At 42.8% G+C, this 21118-nt stretch overlaps 1 pseudogene; it reads right to left on the reverse strand.

Annotated features, from left to right (window-relative positions):
* Positions 1-241: 241 nt before the first annotated feature.
* Positions 242-21118, reverse strand: part of LOC100390262 (GPI alpha-1,4-mannosyltransferase I, stabilizing subunit-like) — a 49904-nt pseudogene continuing 29027 nt past the window's right edge.

Below are 21118 nucleotides of genomic sequence, written 5' to 3' on the forward strand. Positions count from 1 at the left end.
CATGAGAATCACAGTTTGATTTCATATTTAGAAAACCCCAACTCTGGTACAATTTCTCATTATCTATTAAAGACACTCTGAGTGACTTGGTTGACCATCATAATCAAAGGAGATTTATGAAGCACCCATTATCACTCAGAATAGAATGAGCCCCAGAGTAGTCACAAAAGGAGAATAATTTGTTCTCTACTACATAAAGAAATAATTTTTCTATCCCAAATGAAAATAAAGTCACTTCTCACAAAATAAACATCAATTTAGCAGAATTAAGTTTCCTCTTAGGGCATTTGATGCTTGAGGATTACCAAGGATCTATGCAATACAGCACTAAATTTTGGAATTAGCTGAGAATGATCCCAGATTTCCTCTAGCAAACATAATTTTGGCCACAAGTGAAGACAAATGATAAGAGTTATAAGCTCAATTCTAGAAGAACACCTCTCATCAGAATTTAATAGATCTTATTTAGGTTTCTAGGAAGCATTTAACTACATAAAACTTACAGGGAAAAATGGCCATATTTGAAAACTGTTACGAGGATCAAAGTAGAGCACAGGATTGTAGTGAGCAGAGTCACAGAACATACAAAGAGGTAATGTACAGTCAGTCCCACTGGAACCTGCAGAACCACATTCTTGTATACTGATTTATGCTTCATCTTGTTCCACTGGCAGATATTCTCATTCTCCAAAGCACAGGGAGCTGCCACTTCTGGGTGGGCCCAGCATTTCAAAATCGGGAACTCTTGGTCACAATACATCAACAAATCTAGGTTACTGACCACAGTAAAGGTTTCTCCATCTTTACTCTGTGGCCGATGATAGTGGTAGTGCACAGGCAAAAAGGCTTGAAAACGATCAATGCACTGTGAATCTTGTCTGGCATAAATGAGAACTTCAGATTCCTTGGACAAATAGGGGCATCTGTATCAAAATTTTCCAAAACCATCATTGCTTCTGTTAAGTTTCTCTCTCCTAATGAAGCCAACTCATATGGATCCACAAAATGTCCTGTAGGAATATTCTGTTTCATTAAGACTCGGCACCTCTGTTATTCCTCGATGCCTTCTCCAAACTTCACTTTTATTAAAAGGTCTCTGGGGAAACCTTCTTTCAAAACTTCTTGTCTCAAAGTAATTTCAGAACACGTGGCCCTTATGCCGGGGTCAGAGCTTGCGGAGGTGAAGGCTGCGGCAGGCCCGCGCGTGAGCCAGGTCGCAGCCCAGAGGAGCAGCCAGACGACCGCCCGAACCCCCGCTACCCAAGCCGCCAGGACGCCGGAAGCCCGACGCCCAAGAGTGGTGCGCGGAGCCAGCAGCAGACACAGGAAGGGGCGTGCACTGGCCGCCCGCGGTTCCTACAGCGCGCTACAGCGGATTTCGGGGCCAGGACCCAGTGCTGGGTGTGCGGGCCTAAAGCCCGCGGATCTTCACTGCCTGCAGCCCTGGCCCCCCAAACGTTCCCGCGCGGCGTGAGGCGTCCGTTCCCGCCCCTCCGTTCCCCTCTCCGCCCTCCCTGGGGCGGTCAGTTTTCTTTTTACTTCTCCAATGTCGTTTCATGCCATGTTTTTCCTTCCTGTATGGATACACTTCTTGCCCCCAGCACACACACACTGGCCTTCTTCAGATCCTTGAAAGGGCTGAGCATGTTCCTGCCTCTGCGCCTTTGCACAAGCTATTTCTTCTGCTGGCAGATTCCAGGCTAACTCCTCCTCATTCTTAAGGCATCAGCATAGGGACAACTCCAGGGAAACCTTCCCTTACCTGGCAGCCCAGATCTGGTTCTCCATATTAAACACATTTGTAACACCCAGTACTCTTCCACTGTAGCAAAGCACCCAGATCATAATTATTTCTGCAGTTATTTCTTTGGAGTCTATTTTACCCTCTACCTGCTAAAGTCCTTGAGGGTAGAAAGTATATCTGCTCTATTCAGGAACTTGTCCCTGCCTCCCAGTTGGGGTCCTAGTGATTCTTGCCTCTTGATATTCATGACCTTGTATACAGTCCCCTACAATGAACAAAGCTGATCCATATAACTGATAGCACGTTGCAAAATTGTGGTGTGTGACTTCTGAGGCTAGATCACAAAAGACATTATAGCTTCCATTTTGATCCCTCTCGGGGATTGCTTGCTCTGGGTGAAGTCAGCTATCATGTCATAAGGATGCTCAAGCAGTCTGTGGAGAGCCACATGCAAGGAGGAACTGAGGCCTCCTGCCAAGAACCACCACGTGAACTATCTTGGAAGTGGATTCAGCCCTGGTTGAGCCTTCAGATGACTGCAGTCCTGGCCAACATGCTGACTGCAACCTCAGGAGAAACACAGAGCCACCCAGCCAAAATGGTTCTTGAATTTCTGCCTGTAAAAAATGTGTGAAACTATACACACACACACACACACAAAAACACACAGACATATATACATTGTTTTATGCTGCCATGTTTTTGGGGTAATCTAAGATGCAGCAATAGGTAACTAATATACTACAGTTCCTGGTGTAGTGTAGCCCTCAATAACTAGGTGTTGAATGAAAACACATTGCAATCCTTCTTTTGTATCTGAGGAATGTGCAGCATGTTCAGCAGAGAGAGGTAGGTTAACTTGTTTCAAATCTCAGCAACTAAGTCTTGAGGCAGGATTGGACCCAGATCTCCGGTCTGCATGCTCCTTATTGGTGTCATTCCTATTCTGCTTTATCTCCTTTAAAGACAGGAATCTTAACATGTAGCTGGGCAGAGGATTTTATGTTTTAATACACAATCTTTCACTGATTACATTAAGGACGGGACTACACACTGGATATTTAGTGCAAAGTTCGCCAAAGTGCATCATGTTCACTTGGGAGGATGTGCAGGATGATCCACTGGAGTGCTGGGAGAAAATATTTTAAGTTTTTTTTTACCTTGATTTAAAAACAATGTATTCATTCTAATAGTGGTAAAAAATATATAACAAAATTCATCATCTTAGCTGTTTTTAAGTGTAACATATTCAGTAATGTTAAGTACTTGTGCAGGCAATCTCCAGAACGTTTTCATCTTGCAAAACTAAAACTCTATACCCATTAAACAGTCACTTCCCATCTTCCCTGTCAACCTAGACCCTGGTAACCACCTTTCTACCTTTCATCTCCATGAATATGATTACTCTATATATCTCATATAAGTGGGATTATAACAATATTTGGCTTTCAATGACTGGCTTATTTCACTCAGTGTAACACACTCAAAGTTCATCCTGTTGCAGCATGTAACACAATTTCCCCCCTGAAATTCTGAATAAAAACATCTTCGGACCTTAGGATGTTAAGGTGATGAAAAGGCTGAATGATATTCCACTATGTGTGTGTAATACATTTTGCTTTTCCATTCATCCACTGACTGACTGATATTTGGGTTGCTTATACTTCTTGGCTATTGTGAGTAATACTACCATGAACATGAGTGCACATTTTACCTTTTTAATGTTTATTTATATTTTATCCTTTAGAATTGTCTTTTTTGCATATGCTTTATAATTTACATAGCCAATTATGATAGTAGCACATACATATACTGTCCGTATAAATAGCTATACATGTATTAGGAGAGACTAGTCAACATTTTTTACAAATAGGGATGTGTGATTTAAAAATTTGGAGACCTCTGATTTTGTAAGTGTCATAGATGCCATTAGATGCCCCATCCATAACTCCTTGCTTTGAGCATGTCAATGCACATTGACACAACTTCCATCTATCAGCATTTTCTCTTTATCTCTGGAGTCAAATCCACCCGTGATATGACAGCTCAGAATAATAGGAAATTGTTCCTCTATCCATCCTGGCATTAATTATTAGCCAATGATGGATAGGAACTAGTGCATTAATACCCATACCCTTTCTCCCTCCTGAATTCTCACTTACGTTTTAGGTGTGCTTAGCAGAGCTGAGCTCCAGCTGCCCACAGTGGAACTCACTTGTGCATACCCTGCATTGACTCCCTTCCCCTTTTCACTCCCCTACTCCCCAACCTGTGATTCCTGGGACCAAATTCCAAATAAAATGCTGATTTGTGGATCCATGTCTCAGAGTCAGCTTTTGGAGGAATCCCAACTAAGAGAGTAAATGAATGTAAAACTCCTTGAAATCATTCAGCCCGAGAGATCACTGTATAAAGCATCATGCATGGGAAAGGAGCAACACTTTGACTTAATGTCTGTCATTCTCAAAAGCAAATTAACTAGATCCAAACTACTTGACAATCCCATTTCCTTAACAAAACTAATTCAGCTTTTGTTTCTTAATCAGGGATTTTACTGGCAGGGAGGAGAGTTTCATAAGATTTTAGAGTTACAACAGACAAGTGTTCAATTTTCTCAGCTCACAAATGAGGCTGCTATGCCCCCAAGACATTTAGCAGTTTTCCAGATGCCACACAGCTAGAAGGTGCTACAGTTGTCACCGGAACCTGTATGGAAGCTCTCTGGACTTAAGTTTCTAACAAACCCTTTTCCTACATCTCGATACACGACTGGTCAGATCAGGGATTTCAGCAGCCCTTTTCTTAAAGGATCAAATAGTCAACATGAAGGCTTTGCAGGCCGTATGTTCTTTGTCACAGCTACTCCACACTTCCCTTAGAGCACACAGGCAACCACAGATGTCAAGTAAAAAAGTGAGTGTGGCTGTGTTCTGATAAAACTTTATTTACAAAAACGGGTGGCCAGAGCCTGCGTAGTTAGCCAACCCTTAGGCTAGGGATACAGGAGACAAAGGTCCTCTTTGCCTTTACATTTAAGATAAATTTTTGTTCTTGTTTTTTTTTTTTTTTTTTTTTTGAGTCAGGGTCTCACTCTGTCACCCAGGCTAGAGTGCAGTGGTGTGATCATGGCTCACTGTAGCTTCAACCTCTTAGGCTCAATAGATCATCCTGTCTTTGCCTCCTGAGTAGGTGAGACTATAGATGCCCCACCATGCCCAGCTAATTTTTAATTTTCTTGTAGTGATGGGGTTTTGCCATGTTGCTCAGGCTGTTCTCAAACTTCTGGCTGAAGCAAAACTCCCACCTTAGTCTCCCAAAGTGCTGGGATTACAGGGATGGGCCGCCTTGTTCAGCCTGTGAAAAAATTTTAATTTTTAAGTCTCAAATTATTTATTTATTCATTATTTATTTATTTATTGAGATGGAGTTTTGCTCTTGTTGCCCAGGCTGGAGTGCAATGGTGTGAATTTGGCTCACTGCAACCTCCACCTCCCAGTTCAAGCAATTCTCCTGCCTCACACTCCCAAATAGCTGGGATTACAGGCATGTGTCACCATGCCCAGCTAATTTTGTATTTTTTTAGTAGAGACAGGGTTTCACCATGTTGGTCAGCCTGGTCTCAAACTCCTGACCTCAGGTGATCCACCCACCTCAGCCTCCCAAAGTGCTGAAATTACAGGCATGAGCCACTGGGCCCAGCCTCAAATAATTTATTTTTAAATAGTATGTCGTGGCTGCGTGTGGGTGGCTCACACCTGTAATCCCAGCACTTTGGAAGGCCGAGGCAGGTGGATCACGAGGTCAGGAGTTTGAGACCAGCCTGGCCAACATGGTGAAACCATGTCTCTACTAAAAATACAAAAATTAGCTGAGTGTGGTGGCAGGTGCCTGTAATCTCAGCTACTTGGGAGGCTGAGTCAGGAGAGTCACTTGAACCTGGGAGGCAGAGGTTGCAGTGAGCTGAGACCGTACCATTGCACTACAGCCTGGGTGACAGAAAAAGACTCTGTCTCAAAAAAAATAATGTATGCAGTCACTTAGATACAGGTTTGAATGATTTTCCTCAGACCCATAGAAGAGCTTACTGGGCCCTACCATGTATCATTGCCATTTATCCTCCCTCTCAGATTTCTGCTGTGTTAATCCTGCATAATTACTAGGCATTATGGCTATTATGTTCTAGATGTTGCTTACAGGACACAATAGCACACACACAGACAAGATTTTCTTCCCCAAATATCAAAATGAGACTGTATACTTTTCACTGTGTCAATATTAATTACTTGTAATTTAGTGTTGGATGCTATTTTCTATATTAATTTCAACACAATGAGATGAGTCTAATTTGGAATGATAAGATTCATTTGCATTTAAATTGACATTTTAAGCATTCCCTGTGAGGAACCGATAGAATCCATGATTATAATTATAAGCATTGTTTCCATGGCAGGTTTGTTTCCCTTTGCAAAGATTTGCAAATATGGTGCATCAAGTTTAATATTAATAATGGTGACACAGTAACACCATGTTTCTCAAGAGAGACTTGTGAACAGAGTTTCCATATTTTGAAAATTCTCTTCTAGTGGAACAGTGGATAAGCAAAGCTTATTAGTTAAGAACATGCTCATGTTTTTTTCACTCTTTTTTGTTTTTATTTTTCAAAATCTTTTTGATACTTAACTGAGTGGAAACAAACTGAGGTTAATTTTTTAGCTTGAAACTACATGCTTTGAGAAATCAGATAGCCTATTGTTAATTGCATATAACACAAATGAATGAATTAAAAGCATCAAGAGAATTATTCCTGCTGCTTTCTCTAGTTCTGTTTTCTTGTGATGGACAAGGCAGCCTTGGATAGAGAGGCTTTCTGTTTTTTGGTTATGGCTATGAAGACATTTAGCATGTCTCCCCAGAAGCTCTTAAAGAAGTACTAAGAAATGATCATTTCCTGGGGAAATTGTCTTCTCTGTGGCATTGACCAACATATTTTCTTTCATAACAAAATGCTGGTGTTGACTGAGGTATAAATAAATAAATTCTACTGTGAGCAGTACAAAAGAAGAAGCATAGCAAAAAGGCAAAGATAGAAGCTATGCGAGAAACCATGGCCAGAAGAAATTAAAGGGTGAAGGCAAAAGAAAAAGAGGAAAGCCAAGCGTGCAATCCTCAGCCAGCCATCTCACTGAGACCTACTGACCACTCACTCTGGTCCAGCCATGATGCTGTGCTGAGGATAGAGGTCAACAAGACAGGTCAGATCCCCGTGTCCTCCTCCTCCTCCTGGGGCTAACAGTCTAATGGCAGAACATATGCAACAAAACAACAACACAGAACCAGAGACTAGCTTAAGAACTAGGAAGTGGTTACACAAGGTGTGCAATATCAGTTGAGATGGACTCAACTGTGGGAAGAGCTAAGAGCCTTCTAAGCCTTGAGTTAGGGAGAATCCCAGACTGTAGAGTCTGGCTTATAGTGAGTGAGCAGGACAGAGGCAGGAGGGGGAGAGCCTCTGTCCTCACAGGGAACGGGGAGAGCCACCTGTTGGTTTTAAGCACAGGAGTGATATGGCCTCCCCTACTTTGTTCTTTGTAACAGCCTTTCTGGTTATTTGGAAAAAAATGCATTGCAGAGGGTAAGAGTGGAAGCAGGAAGCATCTGTGGTGTCCACAAGGAAAGAGAGGCTGGCTTGGTCCAGGATGCCAGTGGTGGGAACAGAGAGGCAGATGCGTTGCTGAGCAGAGCTGGCAGACAGGGCAGCCAAGGGGAAAGAGGAAGGAGAAGCAGGCAAGGATGATGTACACATTTGGGACGTTAGTCATTGTGTCCATGGCGATGCCATTTGGGAAGATGTGGGAGGCTGGAGGGGGCTGGGTTAAATGAAGTCAGCATGACAGATGGTGAACTTCACATTTTGCTACTCACTGGCTATGTGAGCTAAGGCAAATCACTAGCCTCTCTGATCTTCAGTTATCCATCTGTCAGCTGGATAAGAAAGTGCCGACTTCACTGGTTTGAGATGCACATTAAGTGTGATAATGCGTATAAAACACAAAGCAAAGCACACAGTAAATACTCAACAAATTCTGGGAACTAAAACTCCTGCTATTCTGCGGAAGCCAATAGAGAAATATCAGAACCACAGCAGGGAGAAGGGGTGGGAGAGAACAAATGAACCTCATACTTCATTAGCCAACAATCAACCCTCCATGGGAGGGCAAGATGGATTTTGAGTTATTAATAATCAGGGGAGCCACAAATCAATACTCCCCAATAAAGCTGCCACATAATATGGGACCATCATGACTGCTTGTGAGTAATTGAAGTGGTTACGAACTTTGGCTATGGTTTTATTCACAGGTAGTATATTTTTTTGTTGGGAAGGTGCCTGGTAAGAATTCCTGCAAGGTGCTGAGTGTATCAAAATGACTGAGCACCCATCTGTCGTCACACAGGCCTCTACACAGGGACTGGCTCCTTTCCACCGAGTCTACTGGAGCATTCTTTACGTGTTAGAGAAAGGATATGTGTGTATGCTTGTAGGATGCTGTGGAGAAAAGAACAGAGGACAGTCCAATGTTCATACCAGAATAGCTTCAATACCTTGAACCCCAGAAGTTCCACTTAATTTCTGTTTTTGATAGATCAACAAAGACCCAGTGTTCATATCAGCCCTATGAATAATCACTATACCCCTTTGATTCTGGAGACAATGAGAATCTTGTTGGGGATGACAATTATAGATGGAGAAACCGAGGACTATAAAGACCAAATAATCCATTTTTTTTTTTTGGCTTGCAATATCTCAATGGGAGTCCATGAACTAGTGCTCTTTGAATAGCTTAGGTTTACATTGAACTCCTTATTTAAAAAATCAGCAATACTTGAGTTATAAAACAAAATCCATCTCTTCCCTTGGCTTACTGAAAACATCTCCCACACACTGTAATACATCTTATTCTTCCCCCTAGCAGAGCACTTGCTGGGAAGAGGTTGTGTGCATGCCACATGGAAGGTATAGACCTCACCATAATATTCCTGGTGATGTTAAGGAACATTGCTAAGAGCCAAAGCCTGACTTCCTGTTCTTGGCTTCAGGTTTTAATTATTGGCTAGTAATTTAGGATTCTTTGTGAAAAATAATTTCCCATAGGTTGGGAGTAAGCAGTGGGGTTACCATGGCAGAGAAGCTCATCTTATTTCTATGTCAGAGATTCTGTCTGCCTTGGCCATGTAGGATGGAAAATTCTGCTTTGCCCAAATCTCCAGACTGCTCTAATGTAAGATCAGGATTCTTGAGAGCCAACCGTGAGATGAAGGCTCATAGGCAAGTGATTTATTAAAAATGTGTTCCCAGAAGAAATCAGTAAAGGTTTCCAGGAGGCAGGACAGGGAGGGCTGGGGAAGCAGTCAAGCCAGTACATAATTGCAGGCAACGTCCAGCAAGGGTAGTTTTTGTCTTATTCTGCGGGGAACACTGTGGGTTAGTTACACCTCAGCATTTTCTCAACATGAGACAAGGTCTTCGCACTCCACAGTGAGTCAAATAAACGGGTGCTAAAAGGGGATGTAAATTTCTAGACATATTGGGTCACTATGCATGGGGGACAATGGAGGTTCCAGTAGCCCTGGGGCCTTTTGCCATAAAATGAGCAGTAGGAGCTGGCAGTTAGAAGGAAAAACACACCAAAGTAGCAGTGGGGCACACAAAAAAATGGGGCAAAGGGATCAGAATGGCATAACCTGCTCCAATGGGCTTCTTTTGGTGGCTGGATGTGGGGGTTGTAGGTGGCAGAGAGTGTGCTGGGAGGATTTGGCAGGGGCAAGGCTGCACTGAGAGGGGTCAAAAAGCATGCAGCTTCCAAAGAAGGATCTGCAGGTGGTTCTCTGCTGGACCAGGTTTCCTCTGAGCACGTGGCAACATCCCTGTATGTGCCTCAGCACTGTGTTCAGAACTGGCCTGGAGAGGGTGGATACCTGCAGTGTCTGGAGGATACTGGAGACCCATGTTGCAGGGCTAGCTCTGCTCTAACCTGCTGAGTGACCTCTGACAACTCCCCTTCCTCCTGAGCCTCACTTTACTCTGTAGAGTGAGGAACTGGACAAGAACACCTCTAAAATCCTTCGAGTTGTTACAGCTTTGACTTCAGCACAGCAAAGCCTGTCCTCGTGTGTACCCAGGTTTAAGTTTCAACTGTGTAACTTGGAGGAATTGACAGGGGATGGAAACACTGGTGAATGCTCTTAAACCACACCTACAGCAGTCCAGAGTGGAGAGTGTCTGCTCTGAGAAAGCGCATGGTGGGTAGGTGGGAAGGCATGGGCTCTTGTGCACCTATTTGAACAAGGACTGAGAAGTCCCAGGGGATGGATCGATCTCAAGGTCCACGTGTTTTTTGCTTGTGATGCCTGCCTCCTGAGGGGCTTTGATTTCCTGGACTTCTGGGTAGAACTGTTTTGGGTTCGTTCAGGCCATTGCTGGCCTCAGAACTGGTTTACCTGCAGCTCCACTAAGCTAGCAGTGCTGGGACGGTGGGTACTGCTTGTGGGATTTGAATGGTTAGTTATCTAGGTGGAGGGCGAGCACCATTTCCATTAAAGATGGCCTGTATTTATTTTTCGGTGGCTGCTGTAACAAGTTACTGAAAACTTAAACAGGTTTAAACCACACTCATTTATCTTCTTGGAGTTCTGTAGGTCAGAGTGTGAGCTGGGTCTTACTGGGCTAAAATCAAGGTCTCAGCAGGGCTGTGTTCCTCTTTGCAGGCTCTAGGGGAACATCTGTTCTCTTGTTAACTCAGATTGTTGCAGAATTTAGTGCTTTGTGGACTGAGCTCCCTGGTTCCTTGCTATCAGCTGAGGGTGTTCCCCAGCCACCCAGTGCCTGGGCTTGTGCTTTTCTGCCTCCCCCTTCAGAGTCAGGAATGGTGGGTTCAGTCCTTCTCATGCTTGCAATCTCCCTGCCTCTTCCTCTGTCTTCATATCTCTTTCTGACCCAGTCCTCTGCTTTCCTCTCCTGCTTTCAAGAAACATGATTGCATCTGGCCCATCTGCAGAATCTCCCTATAATGTAACCCTAAGTCCATCTTCAAAGGTCTTTTACATAGGGCAGGCAGCCAGACATAATCACAGGTTGTAGGAATGAGGGCATGGACATCTTTGGGGTCACAATTCTGCTGACCTCATGGCTATTCTGTCCTACAGTCTTCCCTCCTACCCTTGGTTTAGATAGAGCCCTTCTTTTCAGTACTTGAGGTTCAATCTTTCTCTTGACTTCATTTGTTCATTCAGCAAAAACCAGTCATTGTACATGGGTTATGTTTCAAGTGGTGTGCTAAGTATGGAGGGTATGGATAATAACAAGGCATAGACCTTGTTCTCATTCAAGAGGTCCACAGAGATGCAACGCATGTGCAGTGCATGCTGTTGGTGCTGCCCTGAATTCCGGATGACCACAGGGGTGCAAAACGCTGGTTCCCTTTTTTGGGAGAGACCAACTCTATGATGAGATTCATGCCCCAGAGCTCCCCATAAGATCAGGTGAAGACTGAGCTCCAGCCGAGAGCACACCCTTGTTCAGCTCCTTCCCTGCCCTGTCCTGTGCTCTCTCTCCTCTTCTGTTGAGAGCCTTACCCATTAAACCACTTCATCAGGAATCTCCATCTCAGTCTGCTTCCAGGGAAGCCAACCTAAGGTAGTTGGGTAGTAATAATCAATCCAATCTCTTTCGTTTAAAGTCTCCCTCTATCTCTGATATTGTGTGTGTGAGTGTGTATGTGTGTGAATACTTGAAAAGAAATTTCACTTTTTTAAGAAGGAGGAAGCATAAATGTCTTATCTTCCATAGGTCTATGAGCCTATGTCTATCCAGAATATATTTTATAAGGTGATTTTCAGGACTAAAGTACAACTCTTCAAACAGGCAATGCGTTAAGTACTTTTTGTTCAATAATTTTTGGTCTGGTTTGAAGTTAGATTAAAAAGCAAAATAAAGGAAGGCTATTTCTAGTGAAGTTCTGGCATATTTGTATAGCAGGAAAGTGGAAAGAAAACTTAGAATAACACACTAATTGCCCCTTTTCAAAATTTCATTTTAAAAATGCTTTCTGCAAATTCATATGTGTCTTAAGACAGGAAGGGAGGGGGGTTTAAGAGAACATACCTCGAGGTCTAACAACTTTAGGCTTGTGTTCTTCCATGCTGAATTCTAACTGCAATCTTGGGCAGGTAACTTAACAATGTTAAATGCTTATTGAGGGTATCCTATGTGCCAGAGGCAGTCCTAAGGGCCTGGCATACACTATTAAATTGAGTGATTGCAATCACCAATACAATCAGTATCATTATTAACCCATTTCACAGATGAGGAAATTGAGACACAGAGACTAACTTACCTAGGGTCACATAGTTAAGGATTAGCTGGAGGTGAGATTTGAATTCAGTGAGGCTGGCTCAAGAGCTCTTCTTAACTTTCTCACTGAATTTCTCTGAGCCTATAGTTGCAGCAGAATTACTATTTATGAAAGAGCCCCATGTGGCAATAGGCAGAGTATACTTATTTTCTAGATAAAAGCAAACATATTAAGAAAAAGTAAAACCTGAAGAGTGATCTATTTTTATTAATTCAGAGAGGTAGCAAGTCATTCAGTTTGTGCTCAAATATCTACTATAATGAAGAAGGTTGTATTCGTTTTTTTTTTTTATTGCTGTATAGCAAATTACTACAAACATAGTGGCTTAAAATAACACAAATTTATCTCAGTTTCTGAACATGGGTTAACTGGGGCTGTTGCTCAAGATCTCACCTGGCTGAAATCAAAGTGTCACTGGAGCTATCTCATCAAGGGCTTGGGGTCCTCTTTCAAGTTCATTCAGTCATTTATGGTTGTAGGAGTGAGGTCTCAGCCCCTAGGGAGCCCCCCATTCCCTGCCATGTGACCCTGTTCACATCATGGCAATTTCATCTTCAAGGCCAACAGGTCAAAGTCTCCACTGCTTAGAATCTCTCTGACTTCTTCCTTCTCTGACCTGTAGAGACCCTTTTAAAGGGCTCACCTGATTAGTTCAGGCCCACCCATGATAATCTCTCCTTTGATTAACTTAAAGGCAACTGAGTAGGAGCCTTAATTACATCTGAAAAAAATCTCTAACTCCCATAAACATACGAAGTGTTTACAGCAGAGGGTAGAAATCTTGGGGACTCATTTTACAGTTCTGCCTACGATGATTCTTGGACATGATTCTTGGACACAGGAGTCACAGTTTAGAAGTCTACCATATTTTACAAGGCTCCATGGCTTCAGAGACTGAGCCTCCTTAATTGAGGCCTGGGCATTGTTTCTTTGTCTTTGTTACTGCTTCAGAAAACTGGAATCGGATGATGGATCAGACCTTTCATCTCTATCAGATCCACATTTGCCCAGGCAATGATCCCACATAGGTGTGGCTCCAGCAGACACACCTGCTTGGGCTCTGTTGCTTGGCCACAAGACATGGGCAAGCAGTGTGGATGACTGCCCACTTTGCTGTGGAATCAACCCACTACACCCTTCCTGGGTCAGGAGGTCAGGCCCACCTCAGACACCCAGAACTATGGCTTTAAGACAGTACAATTGGGAAATAGGCATATGGGTAGAGGGACAAAGTGAAAATGGTTGTCAGCTCAGCAGGTGCAGCATTTTGAATCACAGCTGCAGCCAGCAGTTATTGCCAAGTTAATTACTTGTAAGCCTTGGTCACCTGAGTGTTTTTGCTTCTCTGAGATAGAGACTCAAAGAAAAATACCAGTAAGATATTTCACATTTTGGGAATTCAGTGCATATATACTGATAGTGAAGACAAAGCAAGAAACAAAGGCAGTTGAGAATAGTAATCTTTCAATTTTCTTGTATTTGCATAAATAACTTTCTTGTGGCTTATCATGTAAACATTGCTACACTTTTTTTTGAACAGTTGTGTTTGGTGATAAATGGAATAAAATCCCAGTAGTCTCATTAACATCCTCCCATCTTTTCATCCATCCATCCATCTACCCACCCATCCATCCACCCACCCACCCATCCATCCATCCATCCATCCAACCATCCCATTCATCCATTCATCCATCCATCCAACCCATCCATCACATCCATCCATCCAACCCTCCATCCATCCACCTGTCCATCCATAATTCAGTCTTTTATTTATGAAAAGTCTCTCTTAATGATCTCTGTGGGGAATGAGGCCTCTGTTTCATTCTCTCATAAGCAAAAGGGTTGGAAGACTTACCTTACCCTGATCTTTAAGCCACTTAAATTAAGTCAAAAAAATGAGAGTTTGTCAAAGGGCTTTAGGGGATTTGGGGTAAGGAAATGATTTTTGTTGGCTACTTTTTAAGTCTAGGTTTCTAGATGGAAGCAAATCTCCAGATAAAATCCAATTACCCATTTGTCTAGTATCATATTGATGAAGCTTCTAGATGAATTCATATGCTGTATTGACCCGAGAAAACAAGTTCATCCCCCATGTGGTGAGCTGCATTCTTTAACTGCATTTAAGCATCTTTCTCTCTCTAATTTTTAGGGCTGTTGTATTAATGCCCATGTGGGCGGTGTTTTATTTTCAGGCTAGCACTAAGCATATTACAATGTAACTATATACTTACATGTGAACTCCCCAAGATCAGAGATTTTTCACATTTCATAATCCAGGCCTCTAGTATGACATTTGGCACACAATGGGAATACAGCTTTCTTAAATGCTAAGTTCAATGAAACAGATACTAGTCACTTGAACAGTTTTTAAAAATCAATTGACCAGATGTTTTCTTTGCTTTCAGCTAGAGCTATAAGTTTAGGTCCATATAAGTAGTTTCATTTTGTTAAGCAAGGTTTCATTTCTTCCCCATTTTTAAAGCAGAGTATGCTCCTGTAAAGTTTCTTCTAGTACATGAATTGCATCAAGTGTCAAGTGATAGTCATTTGACTGATGGTCTATCAAAGTAATTTTTAAAAAGTCCTCCTTCTCGGTATTCAGTCTGGCCTCCTGGTGATAAAGTGCTCATTATGATCCGGCCAGCATTCAAGAACACATTGAAAATGCAAATGCCAGCCCTTCCTTTCAATAAGAAACAAAGATTATTTAAACCTCAATTTCATATGTAATATTAATGTGCTTATTTAAATATTCATAAGTCTAAAAGCCAGAAGCAATGTATGTGATCAATACTTCATAGCATCTGAGTCATTCAGGACTGAGTACTGCTGTGCCTGTTTCTTGCTGCAGCCCTTTTATCATGGAAGCCACATGCCCCCTGGGGCCCAATGTGCAGGCACACTTCTGTCAAGCTCAAGGTACTTCCTGTGCTGGCAGCTTTTCTGAGCTCTCAGCAGGCACCCACTTCAGAGACAGTCACCTGTCGGGACCCATCTAAAGAATGAAAAAGTGCAGAAATGTAGGGGTGGGCATTTTTATTTTACATTCACTTTTGTTGGTGAAATAACAACCCTGGAGCCTAAATAATGTTCCAAATTTTGAACCAAACCAAAGAACATAATTTGTCCTCTCCAATCTAGAACCTAATTGCATCTCCAGCAACTTGAAGGATTCTAGACATTACAGAAAAGAAACCACTTGTAGTTATTTGCATGTGGATTACTCACCTCTTGAATCATATTCTCTCCAGCCTTGCAGCCATAAGACCTGAGTTAGGTTCCAGGGTCCTCTCTTTCCTTGGTCAGTATCATACATGGTGAAGGATGCAATGATGGCATCCACCTATGAGGTGGTTGAGAACTAGGAATTGTGTAGAGGGTGGTGTGTGCTACAGTTTCTGATCATCATCGATACAGGGTCATATATTTAGTTCCTGGTATTACTTGCAATAATACTGGTGAATTAACATTTAATGCAGTTTAACAAATATGTATTAAATATTGCTTAACCTTTTGCTAAGTGTTAAGAGGGACACAAAACACATACACAGTGCACACTTTCTTACAAAGAGCTTATGATCCAGCTGCAATGTAGTCAAACACAGGTGAACTGCATTATTGAATGAATGAATGATTGAATGCATGAGTGAAGGGCCAAAGTGAATGAGTAGGTTAACCATCAAAATCTTGGAGTACTTTAAAGCAAATATACACTATGAGGCTTATTTCTAAAGATTTTGACTCAGTAGGTCTAGGGTGGGCCTAGAAGCCAATATTCTCTTCAGACTGGGGTATACCTCAAGTACTGTAGGAGGATGGAGGAGGGGGTTCTAGCATGGGCAGCTGTAACAGTTACTGCACAAAAACAGCCATAATACATCAGCAGCATATAACAATAGATGTTTATATAGCTTACGAGTCCACAGTTCAGCTGGCAGCCAGGTGGTCTGGGCTGGGCTCAGCTAGGCAGCTCTGCTGAGCTTGGCTGGCCTGCTTGTTTCCGTGTGTTGGCTGGGGTTTGGTGATTTTGGTGGGGCTCAGCTAGGCAGCTCTGCTTCTTACTGCAGGTCTGTAGGCCAGTGTGGGTGGTGGTGCTTCAGGCTGTGGCAGCAGGGCAGCTCTTCCCCTTGTCTCTCACCTTCCTCTGGGGTACAGCAGGTGAGCCTTTTTAATGGCAATGGCAGGGCCATTGGAAGGCATGTGGGAGCACACAAGGCCTCTTCAGGCCTAAGCTCCAAACTGGCACAGGCAGTTCTAAATTTTTCTACTGCTCAAAACACCTCACAAGGCCCACTTAATGTCAAGGGATAGGAAATATACTTCACCCCTTTAAAGGGAGGTTCTGTAGGGTCCCCTGGCAGAAGCTGTGTCTAGGGAAGGATGTGGAGTTGGAGTCAATGCAAACATCTGCATTTTCTGCATTCAAGAATTCTTGGAAAAGTTCATGAAGATTGTATGAATCTGGACAGATTCTCAGCACAGGATCTTAGAGCTGTTCAGAGCATGACTCAGTTTTCAAGCTAGAAGATGGAGTGCAGAAGTGGCCCATCCTCACAGTCATCAGAACAGGAGCTGATGTCCCACCCTGCAATGGCTTAAATACTAAGAGATGTAATTTTCCTGGCTCAGAGAAAACCTCACTTGGAGTAGTTGCTGCCTATAATCCCTTTGCTCACCTTAGGAATTAACCCTCCTTATCACCATCCTGGAATATTTATCTAGTTCTAAGGTCTGTGATGGGGAAGAAGATGTAGGTCCGAAATTCTGCTTCTTCGGGGGCATCCTTTGTTACATCCTTGACCACAAGCAATGAGTCTTCTTCTTGACTTTACCTTCTCTTTGCTTGGATGCTATTTTTGAAAGCCTTTGAGATTTATGTTGGTATCCTCTGCTTTTTTCCCTTAACTTTTTGAGCCTCACAATCTTAGCCTGGATCAGTCACTCTTTCCTCTTTTAAAGACCCTGAGCTCACTGAGAGGTTCAATGAGCAACTGCACTGGTTTCTTGAGGCACAACCCTGCTTCTCCATTAAGATAACCTAAAATTGTGCAGAGTTGTAATCTCAACTCTTTGAAGACAGAAAGGAAATGAAGGCTTATTGAGCATCTATTACATGCCAGGCCTGATACACGAATCTCAACGATATCCTGAAACAAACCTGACAGGACATTCATTTTAGCCATTTCACAGATGAGAAAATTAAGGTTCAAAGATATTTGATATGCTACCCTAAGGCTGCACAGCCATGAGGTAGGGACCCAGGAGTCACTCTCAGCTTTGACTCAGTTTCCACTACTGCCAATTATCAGAATCCTACCCTTGCAAGCTGGCTATTTCCAACTGTCAGCACATGCAACTATGCTGAAGTCTCTGCACGAACCTATTTTTCTTGTCTGCAGAGAAGGCCAGAATACTCTAGAGTGAATCCTTCTATCTCCCCACTTCATCTCTACTCCTGGATAGTGGCCTTCACCCAGTGGTCAACAGGAGTTGGTGGGTAGCTCTGAGGCCTGCTCTGTCCACACTGCTTCTGAGTTTCCCAGGGAGATTGAGCTCCCATTGCCCTCAGGGGTAATTTGCTCCCCAGGCCACTCTCCCTTTCGGGCATCACTTTCCTCCTACCCAGTGGGTGCTTCCTGTGGTCTCCTCTCAAATGAATGACTTGCTTTCAAATCCTTGTCTCAGGGTCTGCTTCCGAGAAAACCCCAGCACACAGCAAGAAGGCTCTCCTTGGATTCTACAGACCCACCACCCATTTCTTCGCCTTTGAGCAAAGCTACAGAGCAGGAGACGTTCTACCCCACACACCTCCATGTCCTGACTTACCACCTAAGTCACACTCCACATCTTCTTGAAGAAGTATTCCTTTGTTCTACAGACCTAGCAGAACCCCTGGGCTTGGGCCAGAGCGGTGAACCCAGCTGGCAAGCCTCACTGGATTGGGAGCTTATGGTAAAGAGATTACGACCTCCCTGTCTGCTTGCCCCTCACCTGACAGTCGTGTCTTACATGGCTGCATCTTTACTGACCTACTGGCTTCTCTAGAAAGTGCCTGTATCTTATTTATATCTCTTCCTCTGGGGCTTGCCCATAGCAGACTCAATCCACAGCCATTGTATTGACTTAGAGAAAACACCCAGTTTGTATAGTGAAGATGGGTAAAAAATGCTATAAATTTTAACTTGGTTTAAAATAGTCTCTTGGCTAGTACCCATTTCATGTCATTACTATTGGGGCAGAAGAAGAAAAATTTAATTATTTGGACTAGTGAACTTTTACCAGTGGGACTGGATTCCTCCAGTGAAATTCAATCATAGAGCAATAGAGTGATAATCCAAGTGGCCGTGATTATCCTCTACTCCCAACTTTCAACAGGCTTAGTATAGAGTTGTTGAATTAGATCAACACTAACAACTTACATTTATATATCCATTTACAGTTTTCCAAGTATTTTATTCTCAGTTTAACAGAAAGATACTGGACTACAAGCATACGCTGTTTCTTCTCTTAACATACAAAATAACCAAGCTTTGAAAATAATTCTGGTTTTAAAAACATTTTGCCTGGTTTGATTATAAGGTAATTTTTTCGAAGAGCCTCGGGTAGAGTTTTCTGTTCTCACTGAAAATAAATTTGTAATCAAAAGGAGTTTTTTCAACATAGAACATGTCTGTTTATTTTAACCTTTAATGAATTTCCAAGACATCTCTGAGGCAGATGTTGCTACATCCACCTTCAGGGTGACACCTTCATGTCCCTGGTGAGCTGCAGCTGTCTGTACCCACACCTTTGCCCAGGGCTTTTCCCCAGGCTGTGGGGAGGTAGGAAAATCTTTTGGGATAAGCCTTCAACCAATGACTGATGCAGTTGGCATATAAATACCCCAGCTTCTTGAGGCATCACATCCCAAGGGGAATCACTCTGGCTCACATATTCCATGCTGTCTCCCGGAGTTCCCCAGTGGAATAAAGCCTTAGTGCCCATACTGCTGTCTTATTTGATAACTGCCCCATTTGCAAAATGCCTTTCCTTCCCAGATTCATTCCCTCTCCTTTACCCTTGCTTCCTGGAATCACCTTCCAAATAACCTACTTGTACTCAAACTCTTGCTTCAGAGTCTGCTTCTAGGGAAACCCAAGCAAAGATTCCAATAAGTACCTCTCTCTCAAAGGGCACCAGCCCATCTCATCCCCCTGAGCCATTAGGTTACTTAACAAGGTGTGAAGCTGCCCATTAATTCTCTGATCAAACACTTTTTCAGCCTATCAATGTCTACTGGTTTCATTGCTCTCCTGGGCTGGTCTGCTCTATTTGCTGTTCTCATTGTGTTAATGATAGTGTAAAATTTTTAATTGAAAATAAAGAAGATGAATGTGGTTAGTAGCTCCTAAGCTGTCACTCTGAACTCTACCCAGGGTGAGAGAGACACTGTGCCTGTTAAAAACCAGCCAGTTTGGGCTCTCTGCTGAGGAATCAAGCATGAGATATTTAGATGTTCAGCTTTCTCATCTATACCAGAGGCAGGACATTTTCACAGCCATAGGTAAATCTATGTAATTTCATTTTCAGGTTCCACTGAAGACTCAGACTTTGCTCTGACTAAAAGTTATCAAGACGTGCAGTTTTGTACAGAAATCACATTTCCTGTTCAATTCTTAGGTCTCGTCTAGTTTAAGTTCAGCATAGACATTGTTATCTCTTCAATAACATCGCACCGTCAATCTTCCTTCTGAATATTTTCAGGTATGAATATTGTGTTACTTTCAATTATTTACTAATTTTAATCACTATGCAGTTCTTCCTTTGACTGAATTAAAATCTTCCTTCTGTGGTTACCACCCATTGGTGGGAATTTTCTTGGGAAAAATTACTGAACAGTGGAATGCTTCGTTCTACAAGGAGAATTTGAAATATTTGAAAACACACTCAATGTGCTTTTTTTTTTTTTTTCAGGAAAAGCTTTCTCAGTTCTTTCAGCTCCCCTTAGCATGGCATGACTTGGAGTCCACCCATGTCATCGTCGGCCGTCTCATCTCCCTCTTACAGTGAAATACCCATTGGGAATGACTGAATCATTCAGCAGTTGGAGATATAAATTACAATGTGAGCTAATGTCATGTAGCTGTTAAAATTATGTTTTGAAGAATATTTAATACCATAAAAAGTTCATGGCATATCAAGCCGAAGGAAAGAAAATGCAATAAAAGCCTGATTTCATTAAAAATAGACACATAGAAATGAAAGGCAAAATATTAAGAATGGTGGTATTATGTTTTGAATCTGTTTCATGCTTTTCCAAATTTTTTGACAGAGAACATGCGTTTATTTTTTAATCCAAAAAAATGTTCTTAAGAAAGAAAAGAAGAAAAAGAACCTGAGACTCACAGAACTGATAAAGTTCTTCAGGTATATTCTGGTACTGCAGATTTCAGAGGAGCTGGCACAGCTCAGTTTGGAGGCTTCAAGTTCCAATTTCAGATGAAAGTATTGGCAGATGAATCACACCATCCACTAACATTGTACCTGCAGCTCACCAGAACCCCAGAGGATTCTTGCTCCAAAGGAATGACTACCTTTCTTGAATCTGGCAGCTGGAGTTGGAAGACGCCTGACAGGAACTGCCTGGGCTAGGCAGGGAGAAGGGAAGGATACCGAGGTAGGTCTCCATGTCTTAGGTATTTGAGGGGTTATGCTATGCACAGGAGACAGGCCATATGCCCTCACCTTTCCAGCCTGACAGGTGCCACACCACCTTGAAGTCCTCCAAGTGGCAAGATGATTGTTTCCCCAAGGATCGTTTGGGAAAGTGAGCAGAACCCCACATGGCTGCCCTGTGAGGCACTGGGTCCTGGAGAGGGAGGAGACTGTGGAGAACATCAATGCCTCTGTCTGCAGAGGGTGGAGTAGGGGCAGCCCACAGAGGCAGAACCACTGACCCTGAAGGCCATTATCCCTGCCACACTTT

Source organism: Callithrix jacchus, chromosome 6 (assembly GCF_049354715.1).
Source record: "Callithrix jacchus isolate 240 chromosome 6, calJac240_pri, whole genome shotgun sequence".
NCBI classification, from domain to species: domain Eukaryota; kingdom Metazoa; phylum Chordata; class Mammalia; order Primates; family Cebidae; genus Callithrix; species Callithrix jacchus.